The following is a 27,282-nucleotide window of genomic DNA, read 5'->3' as shown; positions in this document are numbered from 1 at the left end:
CCTAACACGCAATTATGTTTGGGATAAAGTAAATTTCAGTAAAAAAACATAACGTCATCGCATAAATTTTGTGAATTTTTTTTGTAATAATAATAATAATAATAATAATAATAATAATAATAATAATAATAATAATAATAATAATAATAATAATAATTAATTATTATTATTATTATTATTATTATTATTATTATTATTATTATTATTATTATTTAGAAGATGAACTGTATTCATATGGAAGAAGCCCAGAGGGCCCATTGACTTGAAATTCAAGCTTCTAGAGAATATGGCGTTCATTTGAAAAATATAGAAAGAGAGACATTAGGAAAGAAAAAAATAATTTAACGAATAGAAAAATATGATAGATAATATAACTCCTTCCAAAGTATTTCGGATGACTGAGCAAAGCATCAATTATAAATCATTCAGGTTTTCTCGGTGGAACTTAGCAAACTTAATAAGCTGAAGGTACACGTGATCTATCCTTCTTCCCACCTTCCCAATATTTCTTCCATGATACAGAGGAGGTCGACTTATTGGTTTATGTCTCACAACTTTCAGTAGTTCACTAAGCCTGCAACATCAGCCAGTTTGTTCCCAAACTTACTATTTCTCTTTCTATATATATATATATATATTTTTTTTTTTGCATAAAGTTCTTTCGACTTCACTGCATGCTTTAGTAAGGAAGTTTTAATGACAAGCAATTTTTAGCTGCAACCTTCTTTTGGAAGAAAAATCTGCAGGCCATTTTATTAATTTTCAAGTAATAAGTTGAGAATTGATCAAGTAAGTTTGAAATTTATAACTGATACACTTATTAAGTAACCTTGAACTTAGATCACTGCAGCTATTCCACACTTATGTACAACAGCCATTTATTCCACTCGTCCAGCTAGAGAATCTTTTCTAGCATGCAGAGTTACTAGAGCTACTGGGCCATTAAGCACCTTCCTCCGTGAAAGCCCTCTCGCGTTCCACTCTATCAATATCAAATCCCCACTTTTGTGTTGATATGTGAGTGCTGTGACTGACAATTAAATGAGAGATTTATGACTGGGCATATTTCACTTTGGTTTGCAATGGTTTCTCTAAAACTCGCCATGAAATATTTGAGGACCAACTTTTGCCCTCGAGTGTCAGGGGAACACTAATGGAAACAACAGGCTTCAGAATTCATTAAGAATGCGACTTGCACGGAGGTTAATTATATGTAGTTTGTTAATTTTCCTCTGTCTGTGTTTTCTACAACTGAACGGTGTTACTTTCCGTAATTACAAGAAATATGCATTATCAATTTTGTTTGTTTGACTTTTGAATATATTTATTAAATCTAACTCAGCTGCTAACTTAATTAAATTTCATAGTTCAATTTTTTTCTCTGGTACTAAATAAAAAAAAACCACTAACCTCAGAATAACTTATTTCATTCCTATGGAAAAAAACAGTTCAGCAAACTTACACATTAAATTAAAGAATACATTTTCATAATACATTCTAATAATACATAAAATGCTTTCCTTTGTCTCAGAATAAAGTACTTAAACTGAATCTTTCTCGAAAAATTTTAAGATAAACTGTCAGGGGTGAGAAGATAAAAGCTGAATGTGTGCATGGTATCACTTTTCATATGAATTACTTAACTCTCTTTTGATAACATTAAACTAGCTTTATTTCTAAATGATGATTCTGTCTTTTACTTTGATCCAAACTAACATGCATAACATCATTTATCTACTTATGTGCATTAAGTATCTGTATTTACTTTTTAATTTTCCAACCCTAGTAGGTTCGATTTTTTCTTATACTCATTTCAGGCAAAATTAATAATTGAATTTGAAATATTCAACAATAAACACCGTAATGGCTATTCTTTTATAACTGTAATGGAAAGGGAGAAAAAGAACCTCAGCTGATAAAAGAAAACAGATATGATCAAGATATGCAGAGAATATTATGCAGAAACAAAGAAGACAAAAATTTAATTGTTTTTAACTGAACCCTGAGTAAATCAGTTTTAGATTAACTGATATGAGATTTTCATGGATGGGTGACTACAGTAATTTGAATGAAAAAAAACAAGAATGCTTATTTGTTTTGCCTCTTCAATGGAGGCTCCAGTTTTATGGAAGAAATGAGATCCTTATTGAGGTCTCAGCATGATACCCAAGAAAACAAATGACTAACAGAAAATACTTGGTTTAGTAACGGGAGCAAATGTGCATTTACTTTAAAAATTTAAATTATTCAAGACACTACCACTACATTTCGTGGTATATATATATATATATATATATCACATAGTAATTTATGTGGTTATATATATACATTGAGAGAGAGAGAGAGATAGAGAGAGATATATAGATATATATATATAGATAGATAGAGATATTTAGTGTGCTCTCAGTAAAGAAGTTTATAGAATTATTAGCATCGAGGTGAAAAGATGTGAATTATACCTATATAGATATAATAGACCCTGAGGGTACTTGGCAAAGAAATTGTAGACTATAATGATGATATAAATGGTGGTTCAACTCAAAACACAGAGCTCAAGAAAATAGTCATATACGAATACAGTCCAAAAGACTCTATTTTCTTTAAGGTTTTCAAGATAGCTATTCATAACAGTTATAACCTGAGAAATTACTCTCTTCTTCCTTTCTTTGAACTTTTCTAGTACATTTTTCTCTGGAAGAATAATACGACTGCGGTTGATATATGAAAAGTTATCTCTTGACAAGTCGCGCTCCAACAAGAGCGATGACCTAAAGCTTGCATAATTTAGGAGGCTGTCCTATGTAAATGTTATGTAAGACCCTTTTTTGATCGCTGGTCAGTCTTTCAGCTAGAAAAAGTTAAATCTTTGCTTATGAATAAGTGTCTTCCTTAGTTTCTCTGCTTTAGTAAAACTTTATCTATTTATTGCATTATCTAGCAATTTCTCTTAGTATATTTTGGCACTGGTATGATAAACTCTTTTATTAGTTTGACCTTTTATTTGATTTGACCACGAAACAGAAAATTGTAAGTGAAATATACAGCTTATTACATCTTCTATAACTAGAAAGGGAACCGACAGAGAAATAATAAGTTAGTCAAGAGAGCACAGAGGAATTCATACCACTGGCCTGGAATAGCAAATAGGGTTCAAATTCTTTCTCAGTTGAGATAATTTTCAACAATGATATAATAGGATATGCTGTGATATCATAAAAATCATTTTTATATATATATAGCAATATATATATATCATCATCATCATTTCAGGCGATATTGGTAAATGTATGTATAATTTTTTTTTATCGCTGGAAATAAATAAAATCAAATATACTCAATTTGGTGGGTTGGGAAGTACCAATAGAAGCCATACTTAGTAAAAAACATTCTCTTTAGACTGCTGTTGACTAAATCCACCAATTAGCGTTGTTATAATATTTGGCACTGGTATGATCACTTCTTTAAATCTCTGTAGGTTATGATTACATAAGTCAGAAACATAAAATTGTAAGTGAAATATATAGCAATAATTGCATATTTACTTTGAGGCAATGAAATGAGTCTGATTTAATGTGGCCGGTGGCACAGAGGGCGCTAAGAAACCAAGTCTTCTATGGACCGGAAGATTAGTTTTCAGATCCATACTGGTCACAAGTCTTCTTATAAAATTTTTACCACAAGGCTATTGGGGAAGTAAAATGCTTTACTTTTGTTCACGGTTGAATCATTTTGATCTGGAACACATAGTAGTTATTGTACAAGAAACTGATCATGTCCAGGTTTTATAGTGATCGTGCACAATAAGGAAAAAGATAACTGGTAAATAAAAACTATTTTCCCAATACTTTCAGCCGGCTGATGCAACACCGTTTTCATTTCTTAACATCTAGAAATGACTATCGTTTCTTTTTTGTTGATAGAAAAACATGATCATTTTAATGATGCAAATAGTATCCATTTCCGTATAATCAGCCAGTAAAAACTAATACCAAAGGTTTTGAAATTAACATGAAAAAGTCTTCATCTTTTAATTAGGAAATATTCATTTATAGTTTTTAAAGAAATTACTGATAGGCACCAACTCAGCCTTCTTGGTCAGATTTGATCCCTCCTACACTGGACTTTCTATTAGACTATAAATCTATACCTCAGTAAAAGCAAGAAAAGTGTTTTATAATCTTTATATGAAACTTAATATATATTTGGCAAATAAGATATATAATATTAATATATATTTTGTATTGTTGGAAATGTAAACGCTCGAGTTTTATATATATGAGTATATGAAAAAATAAACAATATAAAACAATATATCGATTTATAAAATTCATTGATAAAAATTTCCCATATACCTGATTGACCGGCAATTTGATTTTCTTAAGAATGGTTTCACATTTATATAAACGATATGATGAAACAATGCAAATAATGTTCTTCATCAGTTCTATAAATATGTGATCTATACTGAAGATTAATGAATACTTTCATGGGTACTAGTAATCGTTCCTTTGCATAGGGTAACCATCTTCCTATGAATAAAAATTGAACTATTCTCAATAACATACTTGGATCGGTGTTTACAATTATTCGTACTCTAAATCTAAAAAAAAAAAATCAATCAACAAGATATTGAGCAAAAGGATACAAAAAATTAATTTTCCATATTTTCCATGTCAACTTAAAAAGACAAAAAAAAAAGCAAAAAAGAAAATCATTACATAATTACAGTAGATTGAAAACTTGAGAAACGATATGATGAAAAGGCCTTCCACCTTAAAAATGTTTGCAATGCTTTCCAAAATTATGCTTTGTCGATATCATAAAATATCAGATGAATGGGAAGCCCAGACAAAAAAAAAAAAAAAAAATTAACCGGCAGCATGATGGAGAGACTTTAAATGGTTTATGGGCAAGCAGTTTACAAAGGGCAGAGTTAGGGTATGGTTGAAACTCCTGAAACCTCCAATAAAACGAGTTCTCAAAGATTGATCGATATTGACTCGTGTACCTTTTGAAAAGTTTTATGGTATTGATCATGCCTCTTTTTCCTCGTTTTAACTATTTATACACTGTTTATTTTTTACCTTGTTAGTACGGTGTTTTACAATGCAGAAATTTGTTTATGGATTAGTGTTGTTACCATACAGACAATTAAAAAAATGACATGAATATGTTTTAGCATTTTCGTACAAAAACTGGCAATGTGCCCAATTAAATGCAAAATGAAATTAAAGTAAAGTCAAAATTTTTGCGATATGTGTTCAGTATGAAAGTATATTATGAATATTAAATTCTATAAGAAATAACAAAAACGTTTACAAGCAAAAAAGATTGAACTGAATATAGAATTTAGGCCAAAGGTAAGCACTGGGACCTACGGATTCATTCACCGCTGAAACAGAAATTGACAGTAAAAGGTTTGAAAGTGTAACAGGAAAAATCCGCAGTTGCACTATGAATCAATTGTTAGGAAAGGGTGGAAAGTAAGATGGAATAAAGAGAATAACCAATCATCTTTATGATGAAAACCGTTCCTTCTTATGCGAAGTTGTCTGAAAAGATTCCATAAAATCAGGATATAATTTAGCCCTGAGGAAATTAAGTGAATAACACTCCTGTTATGCAGAACATTGATGGTGCTGTAACACGTCAGGTCCTTACTCTGACATTCTTTAATTCAGGGAGATGAAAAGTTCCCCCTAAGTGGATATAAGAGCGACTCCATCTTTATACTTCTCGGAAATTATAGTGTATATTTATTGATGGCTAGTAATTGAAACGGGAATTTAAATGTACGCAGACACTAGCGCAGAAATGGAAAAAGATTGAATGCACAAAGAGAGAAGAGAGAGAGAGAGAGAGAGAGAGAGAGAGAGAGAGAGAGAGAGAGAGAGAGAGAGAGATAGCAGAAACATATGATGTATACTCAACTGAAGCATTTTGGAGCGGTTTTGTTTGTGGAAAGACACACACACACACACACAGACACAGACACACAGAGGAGAGAGAGAGAGAGAGAGAGAAGAATATTACCACTTAAGGAAAAACATTGCTCTGGACATTTTTCCTGGGTACCTGTTGAGATGGGGGCTTCCATAAGCAGCATCAGGTTCGCAACTTCCAGGACAGAAGATTGTTGCCGAGCAACCGAATGCCACTGACATGCCAAACCCTTTTACGTAACCTCTTTCCTTCGAAGATTATTAGGGTTTCGATTACGGGGCATAAAAAAATTTGAGAAAAATACGGAAGGGATGAGAGGGTTTTGAACCGGGTAAATACAGAAAAGACGAAGATGTTTTGAAATGCAGTGTTGCTTGAGAAAGGCTTTAATTATAGTCGAAAATTACCGTTTGCTGCATTTATCCGTTCTGAAATTAGTGCTTTAATAACTGATATAAATTAAAATTGTTTGATGATAAATTGTCCTTATACATACGAAGTGGAGTTCTGTTAACATAGTCTCGTTTATGGTTAGCGTTGTCCATTATTGAAACGTAATGAATATGCAAATGTAAACATTTAATGGATACATATGTGTGATTATTCTGCGTGCGTAATCAACAGTTAAACTTCAGCTTTATTATTATTTTATAAGAACATTAAAATAAAAAGGTTTAAATGACTAGCATAGCATGCACACTTATTTATTAATGTTTTTGTATTTGTAAAAAACTTGCGTGCATGTAATTGCAGTAAGAGAACCCCTCTATTTTAAAATGTTTTTGGATTCTGTTTTTACTAAACGTTTGTACATCCGAAAGAGAAATGAAAGAATGTCTCCTCTGTGCACAGCTTCGATCTAGTCAGGGGTAGAAATTTCCTTCATTATGACATCACCATCATCATCATCATCATGGCCTCCTAAGTCGTGCGATGCAAGGGGCCTATAAGAACAATTTAACATCTACTGATTATCATTAATACTTTTACATCAAAATTCATAGAATTCATTGTCAAATGTTTTAAAATACTACTCTTTTTTTATTGCAGAGATGATAAAATACGCCCCTCTCCGTAAACAAATACTAATCATGGAGTTCGACTGAGAAAATCCCTAAAGTTTAAAATGCTCGAAATATTCCCACAGTTAAATATCGTCTAACTCTCATCGATATCCTCCAGAAGTTTATGATCGTTAGGTATTTACAGTAAGTCACAGCTGAATCATTGTTTTTCCAAGTATTTGATTAACACAAAGACAGTAACCTCGGACACGCTCGAAATCCTTGAGGCAGGTCATAATCAATAAAGTTATTCGCTCGGTTCAATCCCTTGGGTTCATAACGTGAATATGTCAAGCGTTTTCATTTACGCTGAGTATTTCTTCATAAAAACGATATTGCAAGGAAACTTCCAAGGATATTGGAGTGATTACAATGAGATTTCTATTAAAAGCCGAAAATTGTTCGTCATACTTTTTGAACCAAATGTAGGACACTAGTAAAAAAAAAAAAATCTTTATTTGTTTCTGAAGAAATTCAGCAGATCACGTTAAGTTTTCAAAATAAACGACGCGTGCTCAACTGAAATTCCTGTAAAGCATCAGCGAAAGTAAACGATTAAATTTCTGAAATGTGCATCGAACTCATCTTTCGTCTTGGAAGAGAAGTTAACGTTGAAAGCGAATAGGAGGAAACTATTAGACAATTTTGAGGTAATCTTCATGCATATGGATTAAAAGATAATTAATGACGAGGTATGAGAATCCCGTAAAAGGTGATACCCTAATCAAATATATATATCTGAGTATTTTAGGTATTTAGATTCATAGGGAGAATGAAGACTAAGTACATGAAAAATGAGTATTGTCTGGATGATGGGGTTGGTCAAGGGAGGTGACTGACACTTACATTTGGCAGTCTGGACCGCTTAGTGATAACAGTTTCATGCGAATAACATCTCACGCTTAATTTGCGTTATGTAATTCGTTGCTTATTTGCTTAGTCAATTTCAGCATTCAGAACATTGCATAGATTGTTTTCTTTGTTTCATAAATATGCATCAATTATTTTACAGTTGGATATTTTTTAAATATCTTTTAACTTCTTTAAATATTTGAGTTATCAGTTTCTTGACACGTCTTTCCCGTTATCATATTATGAATCTGATACTATTCTCTACAACGAATCATATATTTCCATTCAAATATGCTTCATTTAATTGTTGAAAAAAAATCGTGAAATGCGTGTGAAATAACGATTTTTTTTTTTTTAGATTAGCCTACTTGTGTACACGAAGAAAATCAGAAAATGGTTAATTTGGGATAAATCCCTTCTGTAAGTCTGAGAAAAACTCTTGTCTAACACGCAGTTTGAAAAAAGATAACGCCAATGTTCACTGTAGAGCAAGATTAACTAAAAAAAAAAATTTAGAAAGGATCTGTCTAAAATTTTGTAAAGATTTTCCACCCCGATCCTGTTTTCCGGAGGCGAGGAGCGTCATTTTTCTCCGCGATATACAAGCGAGTTGGACCTTTTTTTTCAAAAGAGTTCCTGAAAACCTTCCGTGTTTTTGAGTTACATGATCCCATAACTGACAGAGGGCTGGGCAATGGGCATCTGACTATATATTATCCCAAACTAACTTTCTGAAGAATAAAAGGACTGCTAGTGATGTCTAGTACAGCAGGTTTGAGATTTTCCAGATTAGGAAAGAACTAGCAATAATATCTAATACGTTAGGTTTTGGAATTTACCAGGACGAGCAGCCTATGTTAATGTACTGCAACTGTGAAGAACTGTTTTACGAAACGGAGCGACGAACATACAATGAGATAATTACTAAAAGAAACTTTGCATCGTTACAGAGCCAAATAATTTTATCATTGCTTTCTACAGGTATGCAATTATTTTTTACGTAACCTTCCTTACAACTGTGAAACAGAACCTTGAAAAACTGTACTAAAGCCGTTATAGCATTGAGATTAACCAGCAAACACCTTCCCGTGAAGTATCATTGTTATTATTTTGTAAATGCCTTAATATAAAAGTTTATTTAATAACACTTTATAATTATAGGGTTCGTCGGAGCTATTAAACTATTTATTGGCTGTTCCCTTAAGCCTCTGGATGAAGGTGATTACTGTACAAATTGTTTAACTAGGCTTTGTGAAACCCTGTAAAAAAATAACGTTATGCAATGGGACAGGGGTCTTTCGATGTACGCATCGATGGCACAATCTAAACATATCCGGACTTTCGCTTTTCCCGTTGATTTGAATAGCACGAGTACTCACAATAAAAGCAGAGGGGGGAAAAAGGGTTTACCTCGGGAATAGTAGATATTTAGCGAGAAAAGTGTCATGGAAAAAATCGACAGAACATATTCAGAAAAGAAATCCCAATGTCATTGTCAGTCCCTTTATTTTGTTGATGGTGATGAAGTAATTAAACATCAGACAACTCAAATAAAACCATTTATATGCCAGGAGGGGGAAAAGGACAGCTAGAAATAAAACGGCGCGAATGAAAAAGTCAGTTTTAAATCGGAACTAAATAAATATAGCTGATAACAACGAGTTCTGCAAATGGCTGGAGAGCTGATAGCTATTACGTATAGTCAGTTTAAGCGAACGCGATTGGCAAATAGCAGACAGCAATATCAGACAGCAGCCAAAGCAGCAGCAGCAATAACCGTCAGAAATTCGGCTTCATGGTGATGCAAAGTTTGAACCAAAAACTGGTCACAAAAATGTCGATGCCGATTCCTGCGACCTGGTCACGTAATATCGAACTGGTCAGTATTTGGGTGTCGAAAATGTCTCCCTTGAGGGTTACATGTTTTTTCTTGTAGTTTTTTGTGATGGAGGAATCGAATATTTTTTTCTTTTATTACTGTGCCGAGTAAAAAGGTATCGAGTTTCTGACAATCAACAAGAAAAAGCTTAGCTAAAAAGGACTCAGTGACTTTGAGAGAGAGAGAGAGAGAGAGAGAGAGAGAATGCGTCACAGTTATGGTTGCACCATAACATCTTTGGGAAAATTAAGTTTCTTTTTAATTTATTGATTGATTTATATAATATCATTTAGATGAAAATAATGAAGGATTATGAAATACTAGAAATGTACAAATAACCTAAATTATATCGTTACATTCTATAAGAGAGTTCAAAATAATGTTTTAAAAATACTTCCAGGCCGATTATAAAGTTAATTACGTAAAATGATTTAATAACAAATTGAAGTAATAAAGAGTAGAAAATATGTTGTCTGTTTTATACTTTTTTTTATCCAAATATGTTGCAAATAACCAGTTTCCCCTACCGTCACTGAAGCTGTTATTTTGGCAGACGAAAAATAAATACAAGAGTTTTTTTTAAGCATATACTTTGGAATCCAGAAGAGGTCATATGCTTCAACGTCCAAATCAATGTTTTTTTTTTTTCTTTATAGTAAATTATTACTCTACCTTCCAACGTATAAAGTATTATGTGAATTTATATCCCCTGAGATTCACCGTTTCATTAAATGTAGTAATAGGATTTCATTGTTAAAAGAAAATGAAAAAGATTATAGAATTTATACGAGCAAAACAATAAAAGTGCACTCATCTGATAAAAAATAACGAGAGAACGCTATGGTTAAATATAGCAATCGAGCTACAATTTTGGAAGATTGAAATTGTTTTCTAAAAAAAATCATTTAAATGTAAAATTCATGGCAATCACAAGCAGTCGAATGTGGAATAAACTCCGTGCAATTTGACTTTTCAATCGTCAACATTAAAACGCGACGATAATGACGAAAACTCTGCTGACGAAATAACCAGGGTTGAAATTGATAACATGCCACGAAAAATGAGGAAAGTTACGAGGGGGCTGAAATGATTTCATTTACGATGTATAAAATGTAACATAATTTTCAACGGGCATAATGAAAAATAAACCTCTTTTGAAATTTTAGAGAAAGAACATAAAGAGGAAAATTGTGGATGAAGATACCTAAATTAGTTTTAACGAAATGCACAGCTAAGCAAGTCACAGATTCTAAGAGAAAGAAGGAAGGGATGTATTTCGTATGAATATCGTCCCCTTATCTTCGATCGTTGTATATGCCGCCAAGATGCGCATTCGACGAAAGGACGTGGGAATCTCTCTCTCTCTCTCTCTCTCAAACATAAAACTCGGACTTCCACAAACATATGTTTAAAGGTATGTACAAACATCATATATATGTATGTATGTATGTATATATATATATATGTATATATATATATATATATATATATATATATATATATATATATATATATATATATATATATATATATATATATATATATATATATATATATATATATATATATATATATATATATATGTATATATATGCATACATTTATAATGTTTGTGTTTGTGTGTTTTAACGGTAATTTCACTTGAAAGAGAGCTAGGGGAAAAGTCACGACGACCCATGCAGTGTAACGTGAAAGAAGTATGTCAGTAAGAACATGGCATTTCCACTTTTTAAATTCAAATAGTGGTATTTGCCAAGTCGATATCTTCACTTGAAAAAAGGTTAGACTGTTAGTGTTCCCGTTTTAAAATGTACAGATGTAGGAGTGATGAAGTATTAATTATGTAGACACTGAATTACATACAAAGTGGGTGTAGGATAGTCTGTGAAAGTGTAGGGTGTACAGCACATGTGCATTATGAACATCAACAGAATGAAAATGTTTTACAAATTAAGGTCTGCTAAACTCTCCTGAAAGGAGTTTTAATTCGATATTGTAATGTTGGTATGGTAAATAATCTACCTCTTTTATCAGCCATTGAGAATTTGCACTATTGTTTCATCTTACCGTTCAAGTCTTACAGATTCTCAAACTATTCTGTCTTATTGTGAGTAATGCAGTACTACCACTGACGAAGCATTACACAAAGTCAAAAGAGCTTAAACAGTTTTCTAAGGAAACAGGTGGATTTACATTTATTTGTAAGTTTATTATTTTTCTGTAAAATATGTCAATACAACATGGGAAATTATATGAAAAACTGAGAATCATTACTTTACTGTAAAGAATTAACTAAAAAAAAACATGAATTTAGAGGCAAATTTATAAAGCTTATGTCATCGGCATGTTTAGGAAAGCGCTTTCAAATGGATCTGAAATATCACATATTTATAATACAAATCCAACTAAGTGCGCTCTGAAAGAGTTTTTAAACTTTTCCACCGTTGGACAAATAAAAACTAACGGAACTCGTCGTGACGGGTGCTCAAGTTATGTAACTTAAAATGTGAGCCATATCTCATCTTTCATTTAACAAGATGAAATTTATAAGCAGTCAGATAAAAAAAATTTTTTCTGATGCTGTAACCCCTAAACATGTTAGTTTTTTTGGTACGTAGAAGAAGCAACCACTTAACAGTTTTTTGATGAGTGGAATAGAAAACTATGACGTTTTATGTTTTGGAAACGAATTTTGAATGGTCAACTTCAGCGTGGAAGACGGCTTCTTATAGAAATGAAAGAACAGTAGGCACAGAAATAAAATATAAAATAAAACACAAAATACATATATGGCTTTTGATGGTTATTATTTTCCATGAAATGAGACTATTGAGACTCTCGAGCTTCATGAACCTTTTGAAACAGGAAAGAAATAATCTGACGCTGTTATGAAGCAAATTATACTGATTTTAAAAACATTTTCATTGATAATAGAAAACATTAAATGCTCATAAAAATCAATGGATAATTCTGTAGCACACAATTAAGTCTGTAGCATGACAATGTTAGGGACAAACTTTCAACAGGAATAGGAGCCGTTTTTCATACCCATTCTTGTAATTACCAGTATAGTCAGGAATCATTTTTATTTCCATGTTTTAAAAATCAGTATGCTTCTCCATACTTGGCAGTTATGAAGTTTTCAACTCCCATTTCAACTTCCCAAATTTATGATATATATATCGAAGTACCATTCTCTTGGATAAATTGTCTCCTGCATCCTGAGTTAAAAAAAAAAAATTTTTTTCATTATGTCCTGGGCCTTAGTTTCAGCCTCTCCTCTGTGGAGCAACAGTTTGCCACCATTTCCCACAGTCTTCTCCCTTATCCTGAAAGTGAATTGATAAAAAAGGAACGCAATTTTTGTTAAAGCCTCTTTAGCAAATCTTGCAGTTCATGTTACTATATACAGTACACTCCTATATTCTCTGCTTGCAAGCCTTATGACTCTAACAATAACAGAGACTAAATAGGCATTTATCTATTTAAGATTTATGTTTGTTCCTGAATATTTGATATGAAAAATCACCCCTGGACTTTCCGATAGTTTTTCCTAATATTTGAAAATGGCGCTTGGCCGTCCTCTTGTGTCAAGAAAACCACTATAATTCTTCCGATTTTTCAAATCCTCCTTTTTGCTCGATATCGATATTTTATATCCTTCTTACTGTTTTAACGATTTTTTATAACCTTCTTACTGTTTTAACTTTTGTAACTACTAAAAGGTTCAAATTAGTTAACTTCATCTTCTCTGAATCTAAATCTGACTAATCCCGTTAGTTTTGCTTGCAGAAGTTTTACAAATAGTTTGCAACTGCCATTTATGTTTCAGTTGCATCTAGCAGTGTCTCCACTGATCGTTAAAAATCAGTTCATCAAAGTGAAGTGTTCGCTAATACATACACACATCTGTTACTGTCTATGTACGACAGACACAGATCCTGCGATAAGCCGGGTGTTAAAATATGTAAAGGAAGTAAAAAACGAAAACACGTCCGAGGGCAGATCTCGTTCGTTGTCAATACAGGAGAGACTAATGGTAAATTAACAAGGTTCGGGAAAATGGAAAAGGAAAATGAAATAAGTCGAAAATGCATGATAAATCGAGGAGGACATGTAAACCAGAAGGGACACGGTGCTGTGAAAATAATCACAGGTTTGCTTATTACATTTTCATCTGTGATGCTGCGAATGGAATGGAATGGAATAGAAAATTTCGGCCAACAGCCAAGCACTATCTCCTATGAGGTCATTCAGCGCGGAAAGAGAATCAGAAGGTAAAAAGATTTTAAAGGTGTAACAGGAAGAAAACCTCGCAGTAACACTTTAAAACAATTAATAGGAGAAGGAGGAAAGTAGGATGGAAGAAAGTGAATATGAACGGAGGTACAGTAAAAGGAATGAAAGGAGTTGTAGCTTGGGGCCGAAGGGACGATGCAAAGAACCATAAGTAATGCCTACAGTGCACTTTGCGATGCACTGACGACCCTACCCCCCTACAGGATCATCTATGATGCCAAAAACGTTATTATGTATTGTGTTGGAGTACCCATTATTCTTGTCACTAAAATTACAGGTCTCTACGTCTGTAAATATGGACAATGTGTGTCCACTAATTCATAAAAGCATAATTTTCTTTTCATAAAAATTTTTTCCATCCATTAAAAGACTCACTTTTATTCGTCATCATATTTTGAGCATTGCTTCAGGGTGCTTGGATATTCCATCCTGCTTTGACCTTTGCCTCTTTCCACAGATATTCGTACATTTCTGACAGTGGAAATCTCATGACAGGCTTCTCTTTCCCTGATATTTATTTACCGAATTATATATTCAGCTTTATCATCATCCGCTATCTTCCTGAACATTTTGTAAGGAAAATATGTCTTCATCTAACTATTTATCTATCTTCATATATATATATATATATATATATATATATATATATATATATATATATATATATATATATATATATATATATATATATATATATATATGTATATATATATATATATATATATATATATGTGTATATGTATGTATGTGTGTGTGTCGAATGTATGTGTAGTATATATATATATATATATATATATATTATATATATATATATATATATATATAACATATATATATATATATATATATATTATATAAAAGAGATACGTCTCTGATCTTTGGTTCAGACAGCTCTAGCTCCTGCTGATTTTGCATTATTTATTTTCTTAAATGTTTCTTCCAAAAATTTGTTAAGGATAGCGCTAAAGTTATTTAGATAACTGTTATATTAAATCTTTGGAATGTAAAAGCAAATTCATATATTACCTCTAGGTCAGTAAGTTAAAGGTATTTATATTTAATAAAAATGTACATGGAATTTATGTTATTGAATGCTTAATCATTATTAGTCGGTTCAAAGGTGTTATTTATGGATGACATATTATGTAAGAAAGTATATTAATTTGCCTCTTAACTAAAAATGGTGTAAAACAAAAAAAAGTTTTATAGTACATAAACATTTTTTTTAAGACTTTTTAAATATGAGCCAAGCAGAGATAAGGGTAATAAAAGAGCAATTTGTATGGAAATTAGGTTGCTCAGACTGCAAATGTCTTTTAGATATTTCTGTCTATTTAGAAACTGGGGTTTTTGAGATCTAAAAGTATATAAATCTCCTCAATAAGAACAAAATTCGACAATATAATCTAGCTCACTCTAAAGGGCTTCCCTTTCTCAAAAAAGCCTCTATGGACATGGAGATTCCTTTTCCTGGAGGGAACTTTTTTTTTTCGATAGCGTCTGCATATTTCAGAGGCGGTTCCTTTCCATGGAAAAACGCCTGAAAATGTTTAGAAATCATCTTCAATGGCGAGCGAGAGTCTAAGGCTGGCTGTAAAGCATTTTTATAGACACTTGGTGGTGCGGCCATTTTTTTTACTATATGGTGCAAAGTTTTAGACGGAGGATTACAAGACAATGTTTGGGATTATTGAATATGTGCGAAAAGGAATGAATTGCTAATTGTCTGTCTGTCTCTCTCTCTAATGCAAAGAAACAGCCTTATAGGGACATTTGATCTATTATTATTTTTAGATTATTACTCTGAATCATTTCTAGACTCCATTGTTGCAAGAAGGTTTTATTTTGAAGATAAGAACCAAAATTAAAAAAAAAGTAATTGTTTAAGTAAAGTTGCTGACTCGAGACAATGTCCACAAAAATGAAAAACGAGGAAAAATGCGCAAAGGAATGTTGAATATTAAGATTAGCATAACTAAAAAAAAAATCATCAGGATTAAAGCGTTTTTGCAGAATCATGCAAAATAAACTACTCAAAAGAGCTATGTACGTATTGGCAAACAGGGATGGACAGAAATAACTACTGTCTAAAAATCTGTCTCCTTTGGAGTTCACTGTAGTTATGAAAATGCAAACTCAAGAATGAACAGCGAGGGAAATAAAATGATTAAATAATCGTTTGTGCTATTAGTGTTATATTTTTCTAATAATATATATATTATAATTATTCAAAATACGTCAAATAAGCTACGAAATGAAGAAACATGTTAACAGTGGTCCATTTCCTAGATTTATTTAGCTTAAGACATATTTATAATATTTCATTTTGAACTACTTCCTTTTATTCGAACAACATAATCTGCACCGAAAAGAGAGAGGACTTTCAGGGAAAAACATTGGATCTGAAAATCGACAGAACTTACATAACAATCGTAAAATCTACTAAATGCGTTCGAGCCATCCCGGCGCTACGCTAATGGTAAAGACGTAATTGAACTGCAAACCATTCATGCAAGAGCATTTATTTATTGGAGGGTAAAATGGCCTCTAAACCGAATGGCCATGTAAAAGAAAAACCAAATTTCAGCATCGAGCTAAATGCAGATAGCCGATAATTAACGTTATAAGAGAGGGGGGGAGGGAGGTGGGAGGAGAAGGGGGCGTAAGGCCTAGCGATTTAGTGTAGGAGAATACTAGCGATGAACCATTGCTTAAAAATACATTTTATTTTAGTGTAGGATCCAAATCAAACAGAAACGAGTAATAGGATCGCCCTCTCGTAAAAATAGTTTCTTCCCCCAGTTGCCACGGTTCGGTCACCCTGTCTTTGAATTAATTCAGTCTGTCTTTGCTCGTCGAGAATGTCTCTCCCAGGAGCCACTACTTATTTTTATTGTGTTTTTGGGACTGGTATCTCATGGCCACCGTATGCTAGTGCTCGAGCTGGTAAAGAAACTAGAGAGAGAGAGAGAGAGAGAGAGAGAGAGAGAGAGAGAGAGAGAGAGAGAGAGAGATTTGGCTGTGAAATATTGTTTGTGAGAATTTGGTACGTTGGTACATGCCAGAAAGCTTCAAAACATAATTAGTATTCAAATCGCGATTTACGAAACACTGAATAAATTGAAAATGGGAATTGAATGAATTTGTAAGTGGAAATGGATGTTAATATTACTGAAAAATTATGAACTGATACCGCAAATAAATATATAACAATATGTAAAAGCAAAAAATTTATCTTTTTACAACGATGTAGATAATCCCCATAAAGTCATTCAGGATGAAGATTGACAATTATGGTAAGTAAGATAAATTTATAAAGGAAATTCAGGATTAAATATAATACTTAGATTATTATTCAGCTTAGCTGAAGGAAATAGTCTGTCCTGTTCTCAGTTAACCTTCGTAATACCCGTTATATCACAGCTTTTCAGTTTTACCCGTTGGTTGGCACCAATCCTTAGTCTGCTCACTAAAGTGTCGCATTCTTTGGAATTCTTCCTAGACTTCTGTGTTTCCTGATTCATATTTTCTTTTCATTTTTCATGATAAGTCTCTTTCATTCTCCTCTGAATTAGGCACCAACTATATTTTGGCATCTAAATTTGCCCTTTGCAATAAAACTAGTTAAAAAAACTAGTTTATATTCAGATAAAGGTTTGCTGTTCTAGCAGCCTTTACACAATAATATGAAGGCCTGACTTGAACATATTAGAGAACCATTTTGCTCTCCATTTCTAATAATCAAATGGAAGTAAAGTAGGGTTAAAACGATCTTTATTGTACCGAAAAAATACATTAACATTCCCCACGAGAGAAATTAAAGCGACCTGCTACAGATCACTCTCTGGGGAATACTAAAACGCTTTCATTCCGACAGATTAAGGCTTTGTAAATGGTGGTACTTGAACCTGAGTGAAGGTAATTATTCTAATAATGTTAAAAACGCACTTTTTACACAGATATGATAACAAAGATACTTAAGAGAACAAAGTATATGGTAAGTATAATGAGCATCAGTAATTTGAAAGCATGTAGTGGGTTTGAAGTAAGAAATATCCATGTAACTCAATAGCTCTCCTATCCTGTTACGTAAGTATTAATTTTCGACATCTGGAGAAGTTTATAAAAACGGTGTTTTGTCTGGGAGTTTACTACATTAAAAAATATGCGTATTCTTGATCTAAAAAGATTCTGTTCATCATTCTCCAGTAACTTTAAAACTTTAATTTTTATATCAGTTTCTTTAGATATATCTCAGGGTATTATGCGGAATATGTGGCAATTTTATTTATTGTTTCGTTGATGTTATACTGGGAATATCGTTTCAGATAAATCATCAACTCATAAGGAAGAGAAAATTAGCCTCACTTAAATACATTAGGATTCTGGTTGAGGGAAATCATGCATTGCATAAAGCAAAATTATGTTTAATTATTTTTAGTCGTAAGAGGATTATACGAAAAAGAGGAAAGATTAAATACAAAGAAAAAAAAAGGAGTAATAAGTGATTAAAATGTAACTTGATCTCCACTAAAAGTTTCGAGGCCATAAACTTATTTGCCTTGCAGGACCGGCTTTGTTTATGGTGTACTAAATTTTCATAACGGCGACATTGGAATTAGAGTTCGATTGTATTTAACAGTCAGAACAAATATGTAATTATAACAAGGTGTCTGTAAAAACAACAATGTTCCCTTGGATACTGAACAGTCATTGAACTCAAAAAATAACAACGCTTTAATTAAAACCTTGCCATCATTATTCATCACCTCTGATATAGTGGTTTAGCCTGTGAGGCGAACAGATTATTGTTTCCATAAAAATGATAAACAGTTATGATAGACAGTTTTCTAAACAAATAACATTTTATTATCCTGTTTGTTGTCGTAAGGTAATGGCTATCCCGCTTATCATTCCAAATTAAAAAAGTAAAACAAAGTTATAAAGGGATTTTTCCTACAAGCAAGAGAAAAACTGAAAATAATAATAATAATAATAATAATAATAATAATAATAATAATAATAATAATAAAAATAGTAATAATAGCAGTTGTATTATAATAATAATAATAACAATTATTATTATTATTATTATTATTATTATTATTTATTATTATTATTATTATTATTATTATTTTTATTTACATTTTCCTCTTTGGAGATGTTAACCTTCTGGATCTCAGCAAAAATCTTTTAGAGAAAGTTGCTAGATCATTACTTTTCTCCATCCGAACTGCTACCAACAACATCGATTAACTATCACCTACATAATTATTCACTATATAAGCTAAAACAGGATCAATGGCCTTTTCAAGAAAGAGACCTTAATCGCTTCTCCTCGCCCTGGGATCGATCACGGAGTACTTTCCAGTGAGGCACAGCTCCTTGCCCCTTCTCTAAATCTAATTATCAGTGTGTGTACCCGCTTGTGTTTTAATACGCAGGCATAAGTGAAGTACCAATGTGAATAAAGAAATACGAGTAGTTGTATATAGCCGCCATTTCATTATTAGAAGATCCTTCCTCATTTCTCACGCAATATTGTTTCTTATTCCTTACAGCAATAAAAAATAATTATTCACCCAGTGTTTTTCCCCCTTCCCAAATTTTTCAAAAAGAAAACTAGTGTTTCCTATATTTTAATATTTCGGCTTCCCAATTCCTCTCATTACTCCTCACCGCTTTCCCACCAACCCTTATCCCCGAAAAAAGGTCTAATTTACATAGTTAACGGCACACTCACTCGTCACGGCGGTGAGAGACGGGGAGATATAAGCAAGCTTTCTAGTGCTTCCGAGACTACTTACGCTCAATGATAAATTCGGGTCCAGAATATATGTAAATGTTCAGCATTACGAGAGATACGACTTGTTGCGCTAAATGAGAAGTGAATCATACTGCTGTTGTCTTATTTCGGAATTATTTACCCTTGCGTTTTGTATTCCATGTATGGTATTATGGAAATGATGTCTCTTTTACCTAGATAATGTCTTAAGATTATGGTATCTGCGGAAAAAAACCACGTGAACATAGCTTTTTTTAATTTAAAAACAAGTATCGTAAATAAAAAAAAAAAATGTAAAAAAATCAAAGTAAAATCATAGTAGTTCAAACAAATGTGATATTGGTGATACTAATAGCAAGTATAATGGCATTAGTAACTCAGTTATAATCATTTCTATATTAAAGGTCAAAGACAACAACTAAGAATTTTATTTTCATACTTGACTACTGTAGACAACGTAATCAATTGATGTCTATTGTAATGAAAAAAACATCCATTTGCATCTTTCTATGAGGCTATAAAAAAATTTATTTGTTGGTCGTTTTAGCTTTTTAAAATGTGTTCTCATATTAACAGGATCATATATATATATATATATATATATATATATATATATATATATATATATATATATATATATATATATATATATATATATATATATATATATATACATATATATATATATGTGTACACAGTCACGGGGGTGATCTTTGGAAAAGACATATGATAACCTGGCAGGGCACTTCCGCTGTAGAGGCGGTGGTGCCAGTGGCGAGGAATGTCTGATGTATGCGTTTGGGATCGGACGAATGCATTTGTGCTGACATTTAAGTTTGCTATAGCTAGATATAGCGAGAGCCATGCGTTTTAAGCGTTGGGAGAAACGTGACAATTGATAATCAAAATAGTGATATCTGTGGGTGCAGAAGGCGGGGTTAATAATATTGAACTGGAACGGTGACGTCACGTTAGAAGCAAAGGAGGGTTATCAAGAGAATGTGTTCATCCATTCGCTATCTTAATGTACCTACATCATAGAGGAAAGGAATGGGTATTCACTTTGATTTGTGGTTAGTGATCGCTCTTTTGAGTTGTGTTCATGAATAAGACAGATCACTGTGAGGAGCGGTTTCCCTGATGGCCATTGAATGTAAGATAACTCATTAACACTTGTAAAATTTTTCAGACATTATATGGAATACCCTTTTTTACGTTGCAATTGAAACCTTCTGTTTTTTTATTATGAAATTTTCCGTTTTAAGATGTTTGCGTTTTTTATACACCGTTCCAGGATTCGGTATTATAGTTAGATAATGCTCTTATTGCTGGAAGGAAACTGAAACATTGTCCTGGAAGGACGTGGAAACAATCAGCAAATATATTTTATTACGATGTAGAGTTGCACCCTTAATAAAGAGCTTATATTTCCAGGACAAATGACCTTACTATTTTTTTGATGACAAGGGGGTCATTGACACTGATCGTCAAATAATATCTATCATTGTTTGGGAAGAAATAATCCCTCTGGAGATAATGATGTTCAGTGTTAGAGGGTCCAGAACGTGAGTCACTCCATTTCATGATTGCCTAGTTTTTGCAATAGTTACTTCTGTTAGATTTGTCAATAAAGTCCATTTTAAAATCAGTTCTTCATTTCTAGTAGGCCTTTGTGTAAAGATAGGTTAGAGAGAATCAGATATGACGAAGAGAAGTTCTAATCTTCACCCAAGTAAGGCCACAGCTACCAGAAACATCTCAAGAAAAGTGAGATGCTAAATTCTGTTCTTAAAACAGACGTTGAAAGACAGCCGGCTCCTGACCAGGCTTGATATCTTAAATTTTGATTCCAGGGAAGGACACACATAGTCATTAATATTTGTATTTAAACAAGTCGTTATACTGAACACACACAATTAAACAAGAAATATACCTTCTATATCCATATATATAGATATATATAGATATATAAAATTATCACCCAAGGAAGTTGAAAGTTATTCTATAACTTATTGAACACATACAATCAAAATAGTTATTACCGCATCATTTTTCATCGATCTTTTTCTATAGTTATTTTTATCGACAAAGAAAACGAAAATAAACAGTGAACAGACAGATAATTCAAAACAATATTAATAATTTTATTAAACAATAATTAATCAAGACATAAAACACTCCGTTCGCCAACTCCTCCACCATTAATAGTATGAACAAACCTGTATTGGAAATGTGCAAAAATTCAGCATAATTTTTAATATCAATGTTTCTTTAAAGATTGACGAGCTCTTTATTTCTGTAGAGGACAAATTGAAATTTTTTTATTTGTAAACTCTTAGGTGAGTTATAGATCTTTGTAAATTAATGATAAAATTGTTTCTTTGGCCTTATAAACACATGACTCTTTTGGTCTGATGACACAATAGGGTGAAATTCTTGTTCCATAAGTGATAATATACTTTTCGTGATGTATTGTAGGCGCTGCAAACTGTGATGTTTTTTCCTCCTCATCCTTTTATGACCACATCATTGCCGATGGAAGATTCTAAACTTATGACCTTAACCCTTTGATGTGAGTAAGCCGAGATGAGACTTCACTTTAACAATCCTGATGGGTTTTCAAAAGGAAGTAGATTCACCCGTAGCATTTTACTAGACTTTTACGAAATCGTAAACAATCATTGTAATTTTAGTACGTTTGTTTTTGATTTGTTTTGCTGCAAATTAACCTGTTTTTTTTTATATGATAATATTGTAATAAAAATAGTAGCGATCCGTGATATAGATATTATGCAATTAATGTAACAACACAAATAAATAAACATAGGATAAGTACTATATATCGGGGTTTAGTGTTATCAGAGGTATAAGCACTGCACTGATTGAGGATGACAGTCTTCTTTTTTTTTTTTTGTCATTTCTCTAATTCTGTTTGAATCCGTAAAGGACAGCTACATCACAGTTGTGTATTATAGTTAAAAATTATTTGTATATTAGTACTAGCCCTGGGTGATCAAAAAACTAATCATAAAGAATGTTCATCATTTTTATGGTTCCGCTTTATTCCACTAGCTGGGCAAAAAAAAAAAAAGATAAGAGAGAGAGAGAGAGAGAGAGAGAGAGAGAGAAAGAGAGAGAGAGAGAGGCGTGATCAGAATAAAATTTTTACCTATGATTATTTTTTTTTTTTTTTTATTTAGGTAAGATGGGTGAAAGAAGGGTATTTTCATAATAAAACTAGCAACCTTTTAGAATTTGTTTTTAGAAGGAAAGTGAAATGTATTGTTTGTATAATGCTCAGACATCAAATGACAATTTATCCACAAGTATAAAATGAAGTGTTTTAGTTGTCGTCTTTGAACTAATATTCCATCAATACAATAATAATTTTACATTATAACAACAATAGTAAATTGTTACATCTTGCATATTTTGAATTTTATTTCTTATTTAGTATAATCATATTTACTTTTTAAAATGAACAAAAAAAATTAGTTCCAATTTTTTCATTTTAAATACTTTATGTTAATTATCATAATGATTTAAACATGAAACCATTTAGTAAAATTTTAAATAATTACTTTTTCACAGCAGTGTAATTTTCTTATTGATATAACAAGTTGAGGTTCATAATGATGAAGATATGAAGATACTATTCTCCACCATATCTGTGAGTCTATGTTGTTTGGGTGGCTTTATCTCCCATCTCTCTCACCGTTAATTGCGTTAAGTATGTAAATCAGGCTTTATTTTTAGGATGGGGAGGTAGGGGGTGCCAGTCTGTATTAATCTATTGATTAATTGGTTCTACTTTGTATTTTTGTGAAAATATTTGTTCTATATTCAAACCTTCATCTTCTTGATTGTTTATTGCTGCGGAGGAATAAATTCAATCTTACATGAGAAATTTTGTAATGTTTTATATTGGAAGTCGATGCTAAACACAAGGTATTGTATGGATATTCCATTATTGGTCTGATTAGGCTTTTGTAGAAATGGATTTTGATATTTGCCTTATCATATTCCAAGAAAATCGTTTTAGCTGGGAAGGCGATTTTTGTGTTCTTGCTATTCATTAGCCTTTATCGTGTCTTGATATTCCTCTTTTTGAATTGCATTCCAAGGTTTTACTAAAATTCATCGGTCCAACAACTTTCTAAATTATTTGCTGGGAACAGGAAGGTTAGCACCTCCAAATAGGAGTTAGTGTAACAATAACTGATACCAAAAGTGAATTTACAAATTTCAAAATTGTCTTTATCTTCCACTTCTTTTCAAACTGATTTATTTTATTCCAATTTTGTCATTCTTTTCTGATAATTGTCTTTTCAGTGTTTTACCTTCTTCAGTGGTTTTTCAGTGGGTGGTCAATGTTAGTTTAACAGTTTATTAAAAGCAAAAAAGACATCCCAAAAAAAAAAATTTGGTGGTGAAGAAACATCTGATGTATATAATATGAATAGTGATTGGAGTGTTGAGTGACAGATCCAGGTGGGACGCATAAGCATTGGTAATGTGATTTGGATTCCCTTTTCTACTTTTATACGTCATTGCTGCTGTTATGATTTCTTTTGATAAAGCACAAAGTATTTTTCAAAAGCATCTGGAAGGTTGAGATGTAAATTTAAATAAGAACAAGTTGGTGTATCCATAACTTTGTCAAATGCCTTTGTTATATGCGCGTTTAGCATAGGCTACATATGGTTAGGCCTATTTCTTTGTCAAGGAAATATATTTTATATTATTTAATAAATTGCAATTTGGATATCTAGATCTTTTCTAAATCCGATTTTCCATTATTATTGGTTTCATTATCCTTCTAGGAACAACACTAATCTGTTGTTAATTAGTTTTTTCAAATATTTTGCCCGGTACTTCTAGAAATGATATTGGTCTAGGCCTCTAGCCAAGACAGGAGTATCTAGACCTGGTTTGGGTATCAAAAGTCTCATTAAGTCATCAGGGGAATATAAGGAAAATATCCCAAAGTCAAGTTGTATATTTCTAGGCTTAAGCCAAGGCAGTGCAATGGAAGTCAGATGAATGAATTTGACAGTTGTTTTTCGGTCTTTCCTGGTGGATCTTAGTGTTTAAAATTTTTAATTATTATTTTGATTTCCCATAACTCTATTTGTTAATGGGCAGTTCTGTATTTGAGTCTGGAAAACCTGTTTGCAATCAATTTACTCTGTTTCAATGTTGTTCAATTTCTTCATTGTTATTGTCAAACATGTTGGTTGAGGGAATTTAATTTATCCTGTTTATTCAATATTACTGGCTGGCAGATGGGGGATTGGGCAGTACTTCCTTCTCCCTTTGTCATAGGATATTTTGATTCATGGTTTATGTATAGATAATGTATTAGTTTTGTCGTGGGTCGAAACCATCAGTCTTGCAACGGTCGGGTCCAAAATTAAAATCAGGTTATTGTACTGCAATTTCTCTGTTTTTATTAGGTCATTCAATTTTGATGATATAATGTTGAGATTTTTCTTATATTCTAATTGTTCTTGTAATGGTTTTATATCTTCATTAAAATAATTGTTACACGATGATGTTAAATATTTGTTTTGATGTTTTGTTTAGTGCCATTGTATCAATTTCAACTTATCACTACTAATAGGAGCAGCCCGTAAATTTGTTTTCAGTTATTATATGATTTTTATTGCAAGGTAATTTTGTAACCTGTTCTTCAAGAAAATTTCAAAATGTTTCGTTTTTGTTATTTCTATTTCATTTGAATTTATTGTTAGTTGTCGAAATAATTACTATTTCATTTTTTTTTTTTCGTATGATTGTTATTTTATATTTAGTATTTTATATTTGGAATCATTATTGCTTTATTTTTGCTTGATGTAATTTTCATTGTATATGAAAAAAGGTTTTTCTGGTCCTCTTGTAAGGCAATATTAGTGAATTTTTATTATTTCCTCAAAATTATATCTCACTTTCCTTTTCTGTTATTTGATCAATAATAAAATCAGGTATGTATTATTATTATTATTATTATTATATTATATATTTTTTATTATTTTATTAATCTGACTATTTCTTTTAATTTGTCGAATGATAAGTAATTAGCACGAAAGGAAATAACAAAATAACCGAATATATATTCATACATGATTGGTGTCTAATTTAGATTTATCATTTTTGGTAGGTTGGTTCACCCTGTTCATTAACAGAGTTGATGAATAATCCGGAAGTTTTAATTAATGTCTTCTTGGCGGCTTATAACTTGTTATTGTAGAATTCCTTTTGTTAGTTTGAATTTGTTCTAAATTATTCAATCTTGGAAATCGTCTATTATCTTATGTCTACCATTACTGAAATTTGCTATTGCCCTAAACAAGGCCAAAGGGTTCATCAGGACAATATGTTTATATGTATATCCAAACATTTTTAGTTCACGATTTCCCATTATGAACCAGGACATTGATTAATATTATATTCAGGGTCTTCTTTTCTATATATTATTTTCAAAAATAATTTTTGTTTTCATTCATTTGACGTTGATATCTGTTTTTTTAATTCTTCGTAGATATTGGGTCCATTGAGGAGTTACAAATAATAAATTTTGTCATTTTAGTTTTCACTTTTCCGTTTTCAAACATAATTGACTAAAACCTGGAGTAGTACTTTTTGATCAAATGGTTTGTTTATCCTGTGGATTTTGTAAGATAAGTTGGAGAAACCTAAAGAAAATTGGTAGTGAGGCTTGTATTTCTTCTGTTAATTGATGAAACTTTCTTGACAAACGTTATGTTGTCCTGAGGATGGATTGAAATGAGTTTGAAGTCAATAAAACTGGATTTTTTTAGAGTGTAAAGTCTTCTTCATGATAAAGTCGTCTTCTGATTTCTCTGCTGTTTTTTGAAAAATTGTGTGCAGTCTTAATATCTTGTTGTATATCCTGAGTTGCTCATAAATCTTCTGCTTTGATTGTATGGTTTTCTTGTCTTTTATTCCTTTCCATGGTGCTTGCTATCATGTTTATTGTTTCTTTAGAGTAATTATGTATTGTAGGTAAATTGTTCAAATCTGCTAATATGCTGTTTATTACTGAGGGGTCAGCTCGTTGTTCTTGACAAGCCCCAGTTTTATTGCTAAATTTTTATTTATTTTTCTCTTTTGTATTCTACTTATAGAATATTTGGATGTTATTTCATTAGCCTGGCAATTTCCTGTATTAGTGGCTGTCACTTTTACAAGTAACTTTGTACGGTTGCTTGTAGTGGATCCTTTGCATTTCTGTTTGCTTTGATCTCTTTGAATTTTTTTTTATGAAGGGCCTTTCTCACTGGGCATTTCGTTATTCAGTTCTTGTTGACCTTTGATTGCAGTTAACACAGTATATTTTCTAAGCTATTTTCTTTACATTCTCACATATGTATGATCATTGTGATAAACATTCAGAGCATATTTTATAGTTATTATCTTTAGAGGCATTTCTTAAGGTT

Source organism: Macrobrachium rosenbergii, chromosome 4 (assembly GCF_040412425.1).
Source record: "Macrobrachium rosenbergii isolate ZJJX-2024 chromosome 4, ASM4041242v1, whole genome shotgun sequence".
In the NCBI taxonomy this organism is placed as follows: domain Eukaryota; kingdom Metazoa; phylum Arthropoda; class Malacostraca; order Decapoda; family Palaemonidae; genus Macrobrachium; species Macrobrachium rosenbergii.
This window is presented reverse-complemented; position numbering follows the sequence as displayed.